Below are 17,764 nucleotides of genomic sequence, written 5' to 3'. Positions count from 1 at the left end.
CTTCTTTTCCATTTACGCAAATGCAATTTGTTCCTCCACATTTTTTTTAGGCCGTCTCAATCTATTGAAGAGCATTTCCCTTCCCTGCACATATTTCTTCTTTTATTTTTCCCTTTTCTCTGCTTCCTTGCTACATTTCTAGCCTGTACCTCACAGTTTGGCCCCTCATTCTGTACTGTGTGCTGTTCTCTGACAGCAGCCAGTCTGTCTTATCTCCCTTATTCTTCTGCAAGTTCTTCAAGGTCAGGGACTAGTAACATTCCAGTACTTCTCCACTGCTGCCTCTGAGATCCTGCAGTGTCATTACTCGAAAAAACAAACAAACAAACAAACAAAAAAACAAACAAACAAAAAAAGAAACAAAAACACCTTAGTGTCTAGTACAGCCCATTCTTTGTATAGAGAATCAGGGGCCCAGAGCAGAGAATCAAATTCTCCTTCAATTTGAATTATTTTCCTTTGTTTTATATTTCCTTTCTTCCTTCCCAAATTCTGAACAAAGGAATATAAGAAAAGGGAGGGCCAGAGCTGGGAAGTGGCTTTTCCCTCTGTCTGAAAATCATTAATTTTCTGTCACTAATTTCCTGTATTAAATTCTAGGCCTGCTAACATTCATGTACAGAACTTCAAGGAGCTGAGCTGCATGCTACTGTGCAATAATTACAAGAAAAGAAGTCTGCACATGCTTGTAACCACTTGACCCTCCCTCTGTTCCCACAGACCAGGCAAAACCTAACTTCCTGCCTGTCCACAGTCCCTGGAGCTTTTGGATTCTTTCCATAGGAGTGGCTTGGTCTCTGTTTACCTCTTCTTCTCTGCCTTCCAGCAGCAGTGCCCCTTTCAGGGGTGGGACTTCTTTGCATAGCCATGCCTAGATACTCAAGTAATCTAGTTGCAGCTTTGGGAGCTTCTGGGGGGCTGAGAAGTAGGCATAACATAAAAGAAAAGGAGAATAGATTTAGGCTGTTCTTGCTACACATGGATGTGAAATTAGCCTGAGTGATTGCAACGGATTTCATCTACTGTGAACGTGGTATGTAAGCTGGAGGCTGTGTGTGTGTGTGTGTGTGTGGCGGTGGGGAGGTTAGTGATATGTCTGGCCTGTGCTGAGGTATGTTTGTCCCGGAATTCTGTTGCTGGTTCAAGATCCATCCATTCATAAATTTACAGGGTAAGTCAGGGAACACTCCCTGGCATGGCAAGGCAGCTCAGACCTGTGGGACATAAGGGTGGAAGCTCAGAATGAGGATAGGGTGACCTTGTTAAAAGGCTACAAAATCAAAGTGTCTGAGAAGACATTTTAGTGGTCTGTTTGTCCATCCATCTGTATTCAGAGAATACTATCTAAGGTGCCAGGGACCTGGGTTAATACCCCAATGGCTTTGGAGGGACAGTTCCCCCCCCCCCGTGTAGGGTTTTACTGGACCCATAGGGCTTCTGAAGACATGCCTGGACATGTCCAAACACCCTGAGCACCTGGGATTTAGAGCCTAGTAAAAGAAGGAGGCTGGGAGCTTAGGAGATGAAAGGGAGGGGTTGGATCAGACATGTTAAGCATCTGGAGGGAAGTCCAGCTGCCAGCTCACCCTCGTGGCCCCTTGGCAAGTCAGGGCTTGTGTAAAGAGCACTCAGGCTCTATTTGGGGGCTTTCAGTCTGCCCCTTCATCCACCCTACTAGGTTTTACTTGATCCCTCACTTCTAGAAACAGCCCAAGGCAGTGATATTTTGATTCTGCCTTACCCCAAACACTGGCCAGGGCTAAAGCAGCTGTGAGAACTAGGGGGCAAGAAGAGACCCGCCAGAAACCTCAGAAAGCAGAGACTGCGAAGTCTGGTTTGGACGGGTGTTGGCAGTGTTGGCCAGTGTCATGTCATGTAATGTGGCTAGGCAAGAGAGTATGTGGCGTGTCTTCCTCTCCTATTGTTGCATCCACAGGACTCCTGAAACAGAATGCTACAGGCACCAGTGACAGTCACAACAAAGTATTACAATGAGAGGCAAGACTGACCAATTGGGACCAACACTTCTGATAAGAGTGCGGCCTCGAACAGCTGGGGTACAGTTTTTATAGCCGATAACATCGTTTTATCATCACCTGGGAACAGAACAAAGAAACAGTTTCCAGATGAGTTAGAAACAGTTGCCTAATGAGGTGTTTATTTTAGACTTTCTGCCTCTAAGTTGCAACCAGTGGATCTCCTTGACCCTGCCTCTGATGCTCTTTTCTTTGAACTTTTGTTTCCTTAATTGGTGAAGCCTAATTTACAAGAGTATGAGGTGTAATTTACAAGAGTAAAGCAAGGCTGTTATCTCTTAACCTTCAGTGTCAACACAAAGCTGTTATTTTCCAAGCTAAGTGTTAGCCCTACACTACAATTTAACCCTTACATTTCCCCCTTTTCTTGTCAGTGAATCAATCCCTTGACTTATCATTAGGAACTAAGGGGACATAATTGGACATAATCATAATTTTTATTTCACTAACTCACCTCTTGACATATTGTACTAACTAATTGATAACGCACAGGCCAATAGTTAACCCGAGAAGTAACAATAGCAGTGGCCCAGCTAAGGTGGTGAGCAGTGATGTGAGCCAGGGGGGCCAAGACAATAAATTCTGATACCAATTATTGCTGGCCTCCCTGGCAAGTTCTCTGGTCCTAAGATTATCCCTGACCAAACTGAGAGTGTCTTGGATTACTCCGGAATTGTTCGCATAAAAACAGCACGTTTCTCCGAGGACCACGCAGAGGCCTCCTTCCTTCATGAAGAGTAAATCAAGCCCTCTTCTGTTTTGTAATACAACCTTGGCTAAAGAGTCTACTTGGTGTTCCAGCTGAGAAATTGAAGTTTACAAGTAACCTAGGTCTTGGTCTACTTGCTTGCTTACAGTTTTGAAATTTTGGTCCCCCACAATGAGTCCAGCAGTTCCAATAGCTGTGGATCCCACAATTCCCAGTCCCACAAGAGTGGAATGAGGACTGGTGCTGGCCTTTTTACCCTGGAATGTCCTTCGAATAGACGTAAATGTTCTCTCCCTGCTTCTCTGCTATATAGGTATATTTGTGGGAGAATATGAACTAGGATACAAATCTCTTGGGTGCCGACCCCAAAGTATGCGGCTGCAATGCACAGGGTAATTCCTGATGAGCAAGCAAACCAGGCTCCAGTAAGGGCTCGGTATGCTATATTTTGGGCGCTATCAGTATCTGAACTACTTGGAATATACACTTCTGCACAAGAGTTTTTGTAAGGGAGGTTCTGCCAATTATATTCTTGAGACACTATACACCAACCCTGCCCTTGGAGGTCTCTTAGGGTTAAGATTGGTTGTGAACCCCAAGGGTACAATGTCATGCTTGGATTTAGCAATTTCACGACATGCTTCTCTATGTCTTGTCCAATGCTAGCATTTGTAGCCACTCCCACATAATATGGGGGTTTAGGGTTTAAACACAGCCAACAATCTTGTACAATCTCGGTGTGAGATGAATTTAGCCAAGCATACATAGAATCTACTACATCTAGCCAATGCGTCTCAGGGAAGAACGGGTTCTGGATATGACCTGTAGTTGGTAACTCTGACTTTGTCGGGGCCCCTGATCGTAGGGTAGGTTGGGAAGGGACAGTTGGAAAAAATGGGTGGTGTAAAATCATGTCCTTGTTTGGCCCTACCGGATTGGGTGGAGTTTTTCTTTTAACCCTTTGTATAGTAAAGGAAATGCCCTTGTCAACTCCTGGAGCATACATCCTGAGACCCCAAGTGTGTCCAGTGTCCCAGGAAGAGGAAAAGGTACTGGAACTAGAAACCTTTTTTAAACATATTTTTGTTAGGTTATGTTTTCCTTGAGTCTTACATTTGGGATCAGGAGTTCTAAGGAGTGTGATTCAGGGGTCATGGCCCTGTCCTGCCAGCCAGGGAGCCAGCGTTTCACAACCCTATTTTGCACAATGGTATTGGCCTTCTCCTTCACATTCGACATTTCCATTTGCTGGGCAACTGTATAACCCTGGTATGTTAGCCAATTTTTGTTCTTGATCCCTGTGTCCACATCCATTGGTAACCATATAGGGGTTTTCGGGGACCGGAGGAGCGAAGCCTGTTGGCTGTTTATAGTTAGTAACTAAAGTTCCCCATGAGTCCCCCACCAAGTCACATAAATCAAACAAAAAACAAGGCACAGTGGAAGAGGTATTAGATGCTATCACCTTTCCCATGACAGTGTCCCTGAGTTCCCATTGGTATGGCCAAAAAGATAGGGGATGCAATTCCATACAGTACCCCACACTTATCACCATACAAACCCAGAAAATTATTATTATGCCCACATCAGTCTTAGCTTTAAAGGATCCTCTGGGTGCCTTTGAACCTTCCATTGCTGTTTGTTATCTGGTTCTGTATCAGTCTGGGGTGTTCCCGCCTTCATGCAGTTTTTCTTAACCTGAGAGTGATGAATCCAGGTTCGGACACCATCTACCTTCATGGCCATGGGCGTAGTCAGAATCATGGTGTGTGGTGCTTTCCAGCGCGGCTCCAGGGTTTTAGGCTCGTGCCTTTTGACTCGTGCCTTAAGTCTCCTGGTTGAAAGAGGTGGGGAAGAACAGGAGGATGAGCGAAGGTTTCTCTCAAGGCCCTGGTTATTTCCTTTTGTACATGTTTCAGGGCCATGAGTGAAGCCAGCAAATGGTCCTGTTCCAACTGATCCATTACGTCGTCTCCTAGCCTCGGCAGGATAGGTGGAGGTCTGCCAAATAAAATTTCATAAGGGGAAAATCCCTTGATAAATGGAGTACAACACACTCACAAAAGGGCAAAAGGCAGGACATCAACCCAATTTTTGCCTGTCTCAAGGGACAATTCAGTTAAGGTCTCTTTTAGGGTCCAATTCATCCTTTCTACTTGACCCAAGCTCTGTGGTCTATATGTACAATGTAATTTCCAATCTATTCCCAATGCCTGGGCTAGACCCTGGGACACCTGCGCTGTGAAGGCCGGGCCATTGTCTGATCCTATGCTCAGAGGCAGCCTGAATCTAGGAATTATTTCATTTAATAATTTCTTTTTTTTTCAATATGTGAAATTTATTGTCAAATTGGTTTCCATACAACACCCAGCGCTCATCCCAAAAGGTGCCCTCCTCAATACCCATCACCCACCCTCCCCCCCTCACACCCCCCATCAACCCTCAGTTTGTTCTCAGTTTTTAAGAGTCTCTTATGCTTTGGCTCTCTCCCACTCTAACCTCTTTTTTTTTTCCTTCCCCTCCCCCATGGGTTTCTGTTAAGTTTCTCAGGATCCACATAAGAATGAAAACATATGGTATCTGTCTTTCTCTGTATGGCTTATTTCACTTAGCATCACACTCTCCAGTTCCATCCACGTTGCTACGAAAGGCCATATTTCATTCTTTCTCATTGCTACATAGTATTCCATTGTGTATATAAACCACAATTTCTTTATCCATTCATCAGTTGATGGACATTTAGGCTCTTTCCAAAGTTTGGCTATTGTTCAGAGTGCTGCTATAAACATTGGGGTACAAGTGCCCCTATGCATCAGTACTCCTGTATCCCTTGGGTCAATTCCTAGCAGTGCTATTGCTGGGTCATAGGGTAGGTCTATTTTTAATTTTCTGAGGAACCTCCACACTGCTTTCCAGAGCGGCTGCACCAATTTGCATTCCCACCAACAGTGCAAGAAGGTTCCCGTTTTTCCACATCCTCTCCAGCATCTATAGTCTCCTGATTTGTTCATTTTGGCCACTCTGACTGGTGTGAGGTGATATCTGAGCGTGGATTTGATTTGTATTTTCCTGATAAGGAGCGACGTTCAACATCTTTTCATGTGCCTGTTGGCCATCTGGATGTCTTCTTTAGAGAAGTGTCTATTCATGTTTTCTGCCCATTTCTTCACTGGGTTATTTGTTTTTCGGGTGTGGAGTTTAGTGAGATCATTATAGATTTTGGATACTAGCCCTTTGTCCGATATGTCATTTGTAAATATCTTTTCCCATTCCGTCGGTTGCCTTTTAGTTTTGTTGGTTGTTTCCTTTGCAGTGCAGAAGCTTCTTATCTTCATAAGGTCCCAGTAATTCATTTTTGCTTTCAATTCCCTTGCCTTTGGTGATGTGTCCAGTAAGAGATTGCTACGGCTGAGGTCAGAGAGGTCTTTTCCTGCTTTCTCCTCTAGGGTTGTGATGGTTTCCTGTCTCACATTCAGGTCCTTTATCCATTTTGAGTTCATTTTTGTGAATGGTGTCAGAAAGTGGTCTAGTTTCAACCTTCTGTATGTTGCTGTCCAGTTCTCCCAGCACCATTTGTTAAAGAGACTGTCTTTTTTCCATTGGATGTTCTTTCCTGCTTTGTCAAAGATGAGTTGGCCATACGTTTGTGGGTCTAGTTCTGGGGTTTCTATTCTATTCCATTGGTCTATGTGTCTGTTTTTGTGCCAATACCATGCTGTCTTGATGATTACAGCTTTGGAGTAGAGGCTAAAGTCTGGGATTGTGATGCCTCCTGCTTTGGTCTTCTTCTTCAAAATTGCTTTGGCTATTCAGGGCCTTTTGTGGTTCCATATGAATTTTAGGATTGCTTGTTCTAGTTTCGAGAAGAATGCTGGTGCAATTTTGATTGGGATTGCATTGAATGTGTAGATAGCTTTGGGTAGTATTGACATTTTCACAATATTTATTCTTCCAATCCATGAGCAGGGAATGTCTTTCCATTTCTTTATATCCTCTTCAATTACCTTCATAAATTTTCTCTAGTTTTCAGCATACAGATCTTTTACATCTTTGGTTAGATTTATTCCCAGGTATTTTATGCTTCTTGGTGCAATTGTGAATGGGATCAGTTTCTTTATTTGTCTTTCTGTTGCTTCATTGTTAGTGTATAAGAATACAATTGATTTCTGTACATTGATTTTGTATACTGCAACTTTGCTGAATTCATGTATCAGTTCTAGCAGACTTTTGGTGGAGTCTATCGGATTTTCCATGTATAATATCATGTCATCTGCAAAAAGCAAAAGCTTGACTTCATCTTTGCCAATTTTGATGCCTTTGATTTCCTTTTGTTGTCTGATTGCTGATGCTAGAACTTCCAACACTATGTTAAACAAAAGCAGTGAGAGTGGACATCCCTGTCATGTTCCTGATCGGAGGGAAAAAGTTCTCAGTTTTTCCCCATTGACGATGATGTTAGCTGTGGGCTCTTCATAAATGGCTTTGATGATGTATAAGTATGATCCTTCTATCCCGATTTTCTCAAGGGTTTTTATTAAGAAAGAGTGCTGGATTTTGTCAAAGGCCTTTTCTGCATCGATTGACAGGATCATATGGTTCTTCTCTTTTTTTTTATTAATGTGATGTATCCCATTGATTGATTTGCGAATGTTGAACCAATCCTGCATCCCAGGAATGAATCCCACTTGATCATGGTGAACCATTCTTTTTATATGCTGTTGAATTCGATTTGCTAGTATCTTATTGAGAATTTTTGCATCCATATTCATCAGGGATATTGGCCTGTAGTTCTCTTTTTTTACTGGATCTCTGTCTGGTTTAGGAATCAAAGGAATACTAGCTTAATAGAATGAGTCTGGAAGTTTTCCTTCCCCTTCTATTTCTTGGAATAGCTTGAGAAGGATAGGTATTATCTCTGCTTTAAACGTCTGGTAGAACTCCCCTGGGAAGCCATCTGGTCCTGGACTCTTATTTGTTGGGAGATTTTTGATAACCGATTCAATTTCTTTGCTGGTTATGGGTCTGTTCAAGCTTTCTATTTCCTCCTGATTGAGTTTTGGAAGAGTGCGGGTGTTTAGGAATTTGTTCATTTCTTCCCGGTTGTCCAATTTGTTGGCATACACTTTTTCATAGTATTCCCTGATAATTGTTTATATCTCTGAGGGATTGGTGGTAATAATTCCATTTTCATTCATGATTTTATCTGTTTGGGTCATCTCCATTTTCATTTTGAGAAGCTTGGCTAGAGGTTTGTCAATTTTGTTTATTTTTTCAAAAAAACCAATTCTTGGTTTCATTGATCTGCTCTACCATTTTTTTAGATTCTATATTGTTTATTTCTGCTCTGATCTTTATTATTTCTCTTCTTCTGCTGGGTTTAGGCCGCCTTTGCTGTTCTGCTTCTATTTCCTTTAGGTGTGCTGTTAGATTTTGTATTTGGGATTTTTCTTGTTTCTTGAGATAGGCCTGGATTGCAATGTATTTTCCTCTCAGGACTGCCTTCGCTGCATCCCAAAGCATCTGGATTGTTGTATTCTCATTTTTGTTTGTTTCCATGTATTTTTTAATTTCTTCTCTAATTGCCTGGTTGACCCACTCATTCTTTAGTAGGGTGTTCTTTAACCTCCATGCTTTTGGAGGTTTTCCAGACTTTTTCCTGTGGTTGATTTCAAGCTTCATAGCATTGTGGTCTGAAAGTATGCACGGTATAATTTCAATTCTTGTATCCTTATGAAGGGCTGTTTTGTGACCCAGTATATGATCTATCTTGGAGAATGTTTCATGTGCACTCGAGAAGAAAGTGTATTCTGTTTCTTTGGGATGCAGAGTTCTAAATAGATCTGTCAAGTCCATCTGATTCAATGTATCCTTCAGGGCCCTTGTTTCTTTATTGACTGTGTGTCTAGATGATCTATCCATTTCTGTAAGTGGAGTGTTTAAGTCCCCTGCAATTACCACATTCTTATCCATAAGGTTGCTTATGTTTATGAGTAATTGTTTTATATATTTGAGGCTCTGGTATTCGGCGCATAGACATTTATAATTGTTAGCTCTTCCTGATGGATAGACCCTGTAATTATTATATAATGCCCTTCTTCATCTCTTGTTACAGCCTTTAATTTAAAGTCTAGTTTGTCTGATATAAGTATGGCTACTCCAGCTTTCTTTTGGCTTCCAGTAGCATGATAAATAGTTCTCCATCCCCTCACTCTCAATCTAAAGGTGTCCTCAGATCTAAAATGAGTCTCTTGTAAACAGCATTAAGCAAATAGATGGGTCTTGCTTTTTTATCCATTCTGATACCCTATGTCTTTTGGTTGGTGCATTTAATCCATTTACATTCAGCGTTATTATAGAAAGATATGGGTTTAGAGTCATTGTGATGTCTGTATGTTTTATGCTTGTAGTGATGTCTCTGGTACTTTGTCTCACAGGATCCGCCTTAGGATCTCTTGTAGGGTTGGTTTAGTGGTGACAAATTCCTTCAGTTTTGGTTTGTTTGGGAAGACCTTTATCTCTCCTTCTATTCTAAATGACAGACTTGCTGGATAGAGTTTTCTCAGCTGAATATTTTTTCTGTTTAGCACATTGAAGATCTCCTGCCAATCCTTTCTGGCCTGCCAAGTTTCAAAAGAGAGATCAGTCAGGAGTCTTATAGGTCTCCCTTTATATGTTAGGGCACATTTATCCCTTGCTGCTTTCAGAATTTTCTCTTTATCCTTGTATTTTGCCCATTTCACTATGATATGTCGTGCAGAAGATCAATTCAAGTTACGTCTGAAGGGAGTTCTCTGTGCCTCTTGGATTTCAATGCCTTTTTCCTTCCCCAGTTCAGGGAAGTTCTCAGCTATTATTTCTTCAAGTACACCTTCAGCACCTTTCACTCTCTCTTCCTCCTCGGGGATACCAATTATACCTATGTTATTTCTTTTTAGTGTATCACTTAGTTCTCTAATTTTCCCCTCTTACTCCTGGATTTTTTTTATCTCTCTTTTTCTCAGCTTCCTCTTTTTCCATAACTTTATCTTCTAGTTCATCTATTCTCTCCTCTGCCTCTTCATTCCAAGCCGTCGTCATTTCCATTTTGTTTTGCATTTTGTTTAAAGCTTTTTTCAGCTCCTAGTGACTGTTACTTAGTCCCTTGATCTCTGTAGCAAGAGATTCTCTGCTGTCCTCTATACTGTTTTCAAGCCCAGGGATTAATTTTATGACTATTATTCTAAATTCACTTTCTGTTATATTATTTAAATCCTTTTTGATCAGTTCATTAGCTGTTGTTATTTCCTGGAGATTCTTCTGAGGGGAATTCTTCAGTGTGGTCATTTTGGATAGTCCCTGGAGTGGTGTGGACCTGCAGGGCACTTCCCCTGTGCTGTGGTGTATAACTGGATTTGGTGTGTGGGGCCGCAGTCAGACCTGATGTCTGCCCCCAGCCCACCGCTGGGGCCACAGCCAGACTGGTGTGTGCCTTCTCTTCCCCTCTCCTAGGGGCAGGATTCACTGTGGGGTGGCATGGCCCGTCTGGGCTACTTGCACACTGCCAGGCTTGTGGTGCTGGGGATCTGGTGTATTAGCTGGGGTGGTTAGGCAAGGTGCAAGGGGGGAGGAGGGGCAGGCTTAGTTCGCTTCTCCTTAGGTGATCCACTTCAGGAGGGGCCCTGTGGCAGCGGGAGGGAGTCAGATCCGCTGCCGGAGTGGTGGCTCTGCAGAAGCACAGCATTGGGTGTTTGCGCGGAGCGAGCAATTTCCCTGGCAGGAACTGGTTCCCTTTGGGATTTTGGCTGGGGGATGGGCGAAGGAGATGGCGCTGGTGAGAGCCTTTGTTCCCCACCAAACTGAGCTCTGTCATCCAGGGGGCTCAGCAGCTCTCCCTCCCTTTGTCCTCCAGCCTTCCCGCTTTCCGAGCAGAGCTGTTAACTTATGAGCTCCCAGAGGCTAAGTTGTGCTTGCTGTAGGAACACACTCAGTCTGGCCCCTCTGCTTTTGCCAGCCAGACTCGGGGCTCTGCTTGGCCAGCGGGCTCTCCCTCCACCCCGGCTCCTTCCCACCAGTCTGTGGAGCAGGCACCGCCTCGCCACCCTTCCTACCCTCTTCCGTGGGCCTCTCGTCTGTGCTTGGCTCAGGAGACTCCGTTCTGCTAATCCTCTGGCGGTTTTCTGGGTTATTTAGGCAGGTGTAGGTGGAATCTAAGGGATCAGCAGGACGTGCGGTGAGCCTAGTGTCTTCCTAAGCCGCCATCTTCCCTACACTCAGTCTCATTTAATAATTTCTTAACTGTCGTCTGAGCTGTTTCTGATTTAGTGGGGAACGCCTCGACCCACCCAGAGAAGGTGTCTACAAAAACAAGCAAGTATTTATATCCGTATTTCCCTGGTTTAATCTCAGTAAAATCTACTTCCCAAAAGCGGCCTGGCTCAATCCCTCTATCTCTTTTAGCTTCTGAAACCTTCCTATTTGCACCCTGATTTACTTGGGCGCAACTTACACACCTTTCAATCATCTCTTCGATCTCTTTTCCCAACCCTTGCACCCTGAACTTTCTCCACACTAATTCCACCATCTTCATTTTTCCCAGATGAGTCCCTTGGTGGAGATACACCATGCGCCGCCCGAGTGCCGCGGGTAAGAGTATCTTACCTTCAGGATCCTGAAACCACTTTTGTCCCGGCATCTTACTTCCCCCTTTTCTGGAAATCCACTCCAAATCTTTAGGAGTATAATTGGGTTCTGGTGGAAGCAAGGGCTCTGTCAAGATCGGTAGCTCCAAGGCACTTTCACTTTTAGTTAGGGTAGCTTCTCAGGCTGCTGCATCAGCCAGGCAGTTTCCGATTGCCTCTAGGGAGTTGCCTTTTTGATGTCCTGGGCAGTGAATGATTGCCAGCTTTGCAGGTTCCCAGATGGCTGCTAGAAGATCTAAAATTTCAGCTTTATTATTGATAGCCTTGCCTTCTGCTGTGAGGAGACCGCGCTCTTGATAAATGGATCCGTGTACATGCGCGGTTGCAAAAGCATAGTGGCTGTCCGTATAAATGTTAACTGACTTGTTTGTTCCAAGTTTTAGGGCTTTTGTTAGTGCGATGAGCTCTGCGTGTTGGGCTGAAGTTCCTGGGGGAAGGGTCTGTTGCCATAAAATTTCATGGTCTATCGTCACCGCAGCGCTGGAATGCCTTTGCCCTTGAAACACAAAATTATTGGGGCGCCTGGGTGGCTCAGTCGGTTGAGCGTCCGACTTCGGCTCAGGTCATGATCTCACAGCTCGTGTGTTCGAGCCCCGTGTCAGGCTCTGTGCTGACAGCTCAGAGCCTGGAGCCTGCTTCTGCTTCTGTGTCTCCTTCTCTCTGCCCCTAACCCACTCGCATTCTGTCTCTGTCTCTGTCTCTGTCAAAAATAAATAAAGATTAAAAAAAAAAAAAAGAAACACAAAACTACTGCTGTCTGAAAACATGCTGATATCAGGGTCATGTAAGGGAATGTCCGTAAGATCAGAGCAGAGGGACGAGATCATCGCCAATGTTTCTGGGCAAGAGTGCAGAGGGGGATTCTGTCCTTCGGGTAGCAAAGTGGCTGGGTTTAAGGTTGTGGGGGCACAAAAACGTATTTGGGGCTGGTCGAGTAGCAATGCTTGATATTGGGTAATCCGAGCATTTAACAGCCATCGCTCTGGGGGAGCCCGCAGTAAAGTTTCCACTTCATGGGGCCCCATGACAGACAATGCTTGCCCCAAGGTTAGTTCGTCTGCATCTTTAACTAGAAGCGCGGTGGTGGCAATTTGTCGAATACATGGGGGCCATCCGGAAGCAACTGGGTCCAGCCGTTTGGATAAATAAGCCACCGGTCGGTGCCAAGGTCCTAGGCGCTGAGTCAGAACTCCCTTGGCTACCCCCCCCCCTTTTTCAGCTACAAACAAATGGAATGGCTTGGTGGGATCTGGCAAAGCCAAGGCTGGTGGGGTCATGAGAGCATCTCGTAAGGCTTGGAAGGCTTTAGTTTGAGTCTCTCTCCTCGTGAAGGACTCTGGAGATCCTTTGAGAGTGGCATATAAAGGGGCTGCCAGTTCAGCAAAGCCAGATATCCATAGCCTGCAGTAGCCTGCTGCCCCAAGGAACTCGCGGACTTGTTTGTGAGTTCTAGGCTGAAGAATATTGAGCATAGCCCGAATTCTTTGTTCACCTAGATAACGCTTACCCTTTTTAAGGTTGTAACCTAAAAAGGTCACTGCAGTATGACAGATTTGTGCTTTTCTGGCTGACACTCTGTACCCCAGTTTTTGTAGAAGACTCAAGAGTTCTTTGGTGGCACTCAGGCATTTCGAATGAGAAGGAGCCACCAACAAGTTATCATCGACAAATTGCAATAGAGTACCTGTGGGTTGGAGATCGGAAATGGCTCTAAATCTTGGTGCAGGGCTTCATTAAAAAGAGTAGGATAATTTTTAAATCCCTGGGGGAGTCGCGACCAGGTGAGCTGTCCGGCTTTTCCCTCTTCAGGATCAGTCCATTCAAATGCAAATAGTGGCTGGCTGTGTGGGGCCAGTGGGATGGCAAAGAAGGCATCTTTTAAGTCCAAAACTGTATAATACACTTGAGAAGGGGGAAGCAAACTAAGGAGAGTATAAGGGCTGGGTACAGTTGGGTACAGGTAATGTCCATTACCCTGGCATTTACTGCTCTTAGGTCTTGAACTGGCCGGAAATCGGATGAGTTAGGCTTCTGGACAGGAAGAAGTGGAGTATTCCATGGTGACTTGCATGGGATCAAAATGCCGGAGTTGCACAAATGCTTGATGTGAATAGTGATTCCCCGCCTAGCTTCCCGGGACATGGGATATTGTTTTAGTCTTACCGGAAGTGCGGATGCCTTAAGTTCCACTCTTATGGGAGCATGATCAATTGCCAGCCCAGGTGGATTGGTTTCGGCCTGTACCTGGGGGAATTCCTCCTGGAGGCTTCTAAGGAGGGGATCAACTGCATGGACATTTTCATTAGGCACTGGAGTGAGCAGGCTCTCTTCCCCAAGTGGCACAGTCACCATTACAGTTGTTGGGCCATCCTGGCCAACTATAATATGCATACCCCCTTCAGTGAATTTCAAAGAAGCCGTTAGTTTATGCAGTAGGTCTCTACCTAGTAATCCAGGGTAGGGGCATTCAGGCATGATTAGGAAAGAATGTATAACAGTTTTACGGCCTAAATCTACTTGTTCAGTGGTCCATTTACAAGTCTGGGACCCAGTTGCCCCTTGCATCAGGGTTGCCCCTTGCCTGGTGGGGCCAGGATCTTGTTTTAGAACTGAAAAGGTTGCCCCAGTGTCCACCAAGAAGGTCTTAGTTTGGCCCCTATATTAACAGTAACCAATGGCTCAGAAGGGGCCACCAATACGCGGTCCCATCAGTCAGAATCGACTCCCATCACAGATACCTGGGGTGGCCGAGTTTTGCGTTGGGTTAAGTTGGGGCAATCCTTTTTCCAGTGTCCCTCTTGTTTGCAATATGCACACTGGTTTTTTCCTAGTGACACTTTAACCCTTTGTTTATCTTTTTTCTTTTGTCCAAACTAGAATTCTTTGGGCATTCTGGGTCCTCTTCCCTCATGGGCATCCAGGACGGCCGCCACCACCCTACTTAATTTTTTTTGTCTGTCTTTCTTCCTGATAATCCCTATTGTTGAAAACTTTTTGGGCTATTTCAACTAACTCAGATAAATTTTTTCCTTCAAACCCATCTAATTTTTTAACTTTTTCCGAATGTCTGGGGCTGCCTGTGAGACAAAAGCCAGATTTAATTCCCTTCTATTTTCAGGTGCCTCAGGGGTAAAGGTGCAGTACGCTTCCATGAGTCTTTCTAAGAAGGCTGAGGGGCTTTCCTCAGTTCCCTGAATTCCTTCTGTTACCTTAAACATGTTTGTGGGCCGGCGGGCAGCCGCTCGGAGACCTCCCAATAGAGTCTGGCGAAATAGGGTTAATGATTGCCTACCATGAGGAGTGTTTGGGTCCCAATTCTCAGGATGCGAGGAAGGAAAAACTTCCTCCAGCACAGCAGGATCCTCGGTGGGTTGCCCATTTAGCCCCATCACTAATTTCTGGGCCTCGTGACAGATCTTATCTTGCTCCTCAGTGGTGAAGAGAACCTGCAAGAGCTGCTGGCAGTCATCCCAGGTTGGCTGATGGGTCACAAATATGATTTCAAGAAGAGAAATTAAGGTTTGGGATTTCTCTGAGAATGAGGGGTTTTGAAGCTTCCAATTATAAAGGTCGCTAGTGGAGAAGGGTACATAAGTCATAAAGGGTATGACCCTGCAGTGGTGGCCCTGGACGAAGGGGTAGGGCAGTGGGAGGGGGATGGAAGGGTGTCCCTGACAGGGTATGAGATGGGCTCAGGGGAGTGTCCCGACTCGGGCTTGCCTCCTGATCTGAAGCATCTTGACTTGTATTCTTTGAGCGAGAACTATAGAGCGGCAGGCGGTAAGTTTTTTCTTCTTCCTCAGGTGCAGGTGATAAAGGGGGCAGCCTGTTAGTGCCATCAAGATTCTTATTTTGAGCTCCAGATATGCTGCCTTTGAGTGGAAAAGCCTGTACTTTAGGGAGGCAAGGGGGAAGGTGAAGAAGTTTTAACCAATCTGGAGGGTTTTCGATGAGGGTCCTCCATGCCCCAATATATGGGATTTGGTCTTCGTGCCTAGAAAAGACAATATCATGAACCTTATATACCAATGTAAGGTCAAAGGTCCCCTGTGGAGGCCATTCCACCTGAAAGCTGGTCCATTCCACCTCACAGAAAGTTCGAAGGACTGGCTTCTTAACGTGGAGGCCGAAAACTGAGACAGCTCTCCTATAGTCCTGGAAATGGGTTAGTATGAGACTCAGAGGGGTGGGGGTACTCTGATTTTGACCCATGACAAAGATAGGCAGAACTGACAAGGACGCACAGACAGTCAACAGGAAGAAGACAAATAAGACACGAAGAAAATACAAATTTGAGATCTCTAGGCCAGTAGGCTGTGGCAGCCACCTGAAAATAGGATCCTTCTTGACAAAAACCAAACCGAATGGGGTCCACCGGTGTCCCGGTAGGATCCCTGACTCTGGGTCTATAGCTGCGTCCAGCAGACCCTCCTGAGTCATTCAAATGGCGCGCCCCAAGAATTCCTTACCTCTCCCAATCCCGAGCTTCCTCCCAGGGGTCAGCGGAGCAATCCGCGGAAAGGGCCCTGTTCCAGACCTTTAAATTTCCCGGTGGAACAATCTGAGGAAAGGGCCCTGTTTCAGACCTTTAACTTTCCTGACCAATGCACCAAATGTTGCATCCACACGACTCCTGAAACAGAATGCTACAGGCACCAGTGACAGTCACAACAAAGTTTATTACAATGAGAGGCAAGGCCGACCAATTGGGACCAACACTTCTGATAAGAGTGCAGCCTCAAACAGTCGGGGTACAGAGTTTTTATAGCCGATCACATCATTTTATCATCACCTGGGAACAGAACAAAGAAACAGTTTCCAGATGAGTTAGAAACAGTTGCCTAATGAGGTGTTTATTTTAGACTTTCTGCCTCTAAGTTGCAACCAGTGGATCTCCTTGACCCTGCCTCTGATGCTCTTTTCTTTGAACTTTTGTTTCCTTAATTGGTGAAGCCTAATTTACAAGAGTATGAGGTGTAATTTACAAGAGTAAAGCAAGGCTGTTATCTCTTAACCTTCAGTGTCAACACAAAGCTGTTATTTTCCAAGCTAAGTGTTAGCCCTACACTACAATTTAACCCTTACACTATCCCCTTTTTCACCTCAATATTCCTTCAATTCAATGTAGCAGGCTCACTGAGCACCTACTTTTGTCAATACTGCGCAAGATAGATGCCTAAGATGCACTGGGACCTGATAGTTTCATCATGGGTTTAAGAACAAATAAATATGACACAATATAGGCTTTAAAGGTTTAGTCAAAATGTCAAAAAGTTTAGTCAAAGTAAGAATCACGTCAAGTTGAACCAGGGATAATCATAAAGACATTTTTGATATAGTCACACCTTTTAGGGCTCCAGAGACAGACTACTTGAGTTCAAATCCCGTCCCCACTATTTATTAACTTGTGTGACATTGGACAATTAGAATTACTTCCCCCTTCCAGAACTCTGGTTTACACCAGACTAAAATGGAGATAATAATAGAGCTTAATTCATCAAGTTTATGTGAGTATTAAATTAGATAATTCATGTAAAATATTTGTATACACTTATCACAATAGACCAAAATAATCACTCAATAAATGTTAATTATTATTATTATTATTTAAGATGTACCATGAAGCACAGATAAGACTTCAACAGGTGGAGATAGAAGGCAAGCAAAGCAGGAAAAACAACAGGAACAACTGTTTGGAGGCAGGAAAGATCTGGGCATGTGAAAAGAGCATAGGCTGCACTGGATTTTAGGGTACAATCAGGGAAAAGTGGAAGTTAAGTTTGCCATGGTAGATTGGTGGCAAACTGTGGAAAACTTTTGGATGCTACACTTTTTGTTTGAATTGAAAAAGAGTGGAAAGTCATTGAAAATTTCTGAGCTAAAGAAAAAAGTCAAATATACATTATAGGAAGAATAACCTGGTAAATATGAGTCAGCTGGATTGGAATGGGAAAGCATAAAATGTGAATAAATCGGATTTAGAGAGGGGATGAGGCCTTGGGGCTGAGGTGGTAACTTTGGGAATAGAAAGGAGGCAATAAATTTAGCAAGACATCATAAAGTTAAATCTACACAATTAAAAGTTGATAAATTATATGAGATTGAAAAAAGGAGGAATGATAAGAATCAAAATCTCTTAGGACTGGCTTAAAATTTAAAAGGTTATACATCCCATTTCCATCCACTTCTCTGATGGTGCAGTAGAAGGTATATCCACTTTCTCATTTAGACAGCTGTGTTTAAGTCCGGAGTCTATCTGCTGTCTGTGATCCTAAACATCTTATTTATTCATAATTCCTAGTCAGGATTGTATTTCTATAGAGCATTTAGAAGTATGTGTG

At 44.1% G+C, this 17,764-nt stretch overlaps 1 protein-coding gene and 1 long non-coding RNA gene across 2 annotated transcripts in view; one reads left to right on the top strand and one right to left on the bottom strand.

Moving 5' to 3' along the window:
• The first annotated feature begins 834 nt into the window (after positions 1-834).
• The window catches only part of EDA2R (ectodysplasin A2 receptor), a 59,270-nt gene continuing 42,340 nt past the window's right edge, over positions 835-17,764 (top strand). Inside the window, exon 1 of the mRNA XM_045471301.1 lies at positions 835-1,033. The gene's annotated coding sequence lies outside the window, so the exon portion shown is untranslated. The remainder of the gene's footprint in view (positions 1,034-17,764) is intronic.
• Positions 4,009-11,948, bottom strand: LOC123594542. The gene is made up of 2 exons (XR_006710773.1): positions 11,383-11,948; positions 4,009-4,746 (listed from the first exon to the last, which is right to left on the bottom strand). It is a non-coding gene; the product is annotated as an uncharacterized LOC123594542 (long non-coding RNA).

The sequence above is a fragment of the Leopardus geoffroyi genome, chromosome X (genome assembly GCF_018350155.1).
Source record: "Leopardus geoffroyi isolate Oge1 chromosome X, O.geoffroyi_Oge1_pat1.0, whole genome shotgun sequence".
Lineage (NCBI taxonomy): Eukaryota > Metazoa > Chordata > Mammalia > Carnivora > Felidae > Leopardus > Leopardus geoffroyi.
The sequence above is the reverse complement of the archived record's forward strand: the minus strand, read 5'-3'. Positions and strand labels throughout refer to the sequence as shown.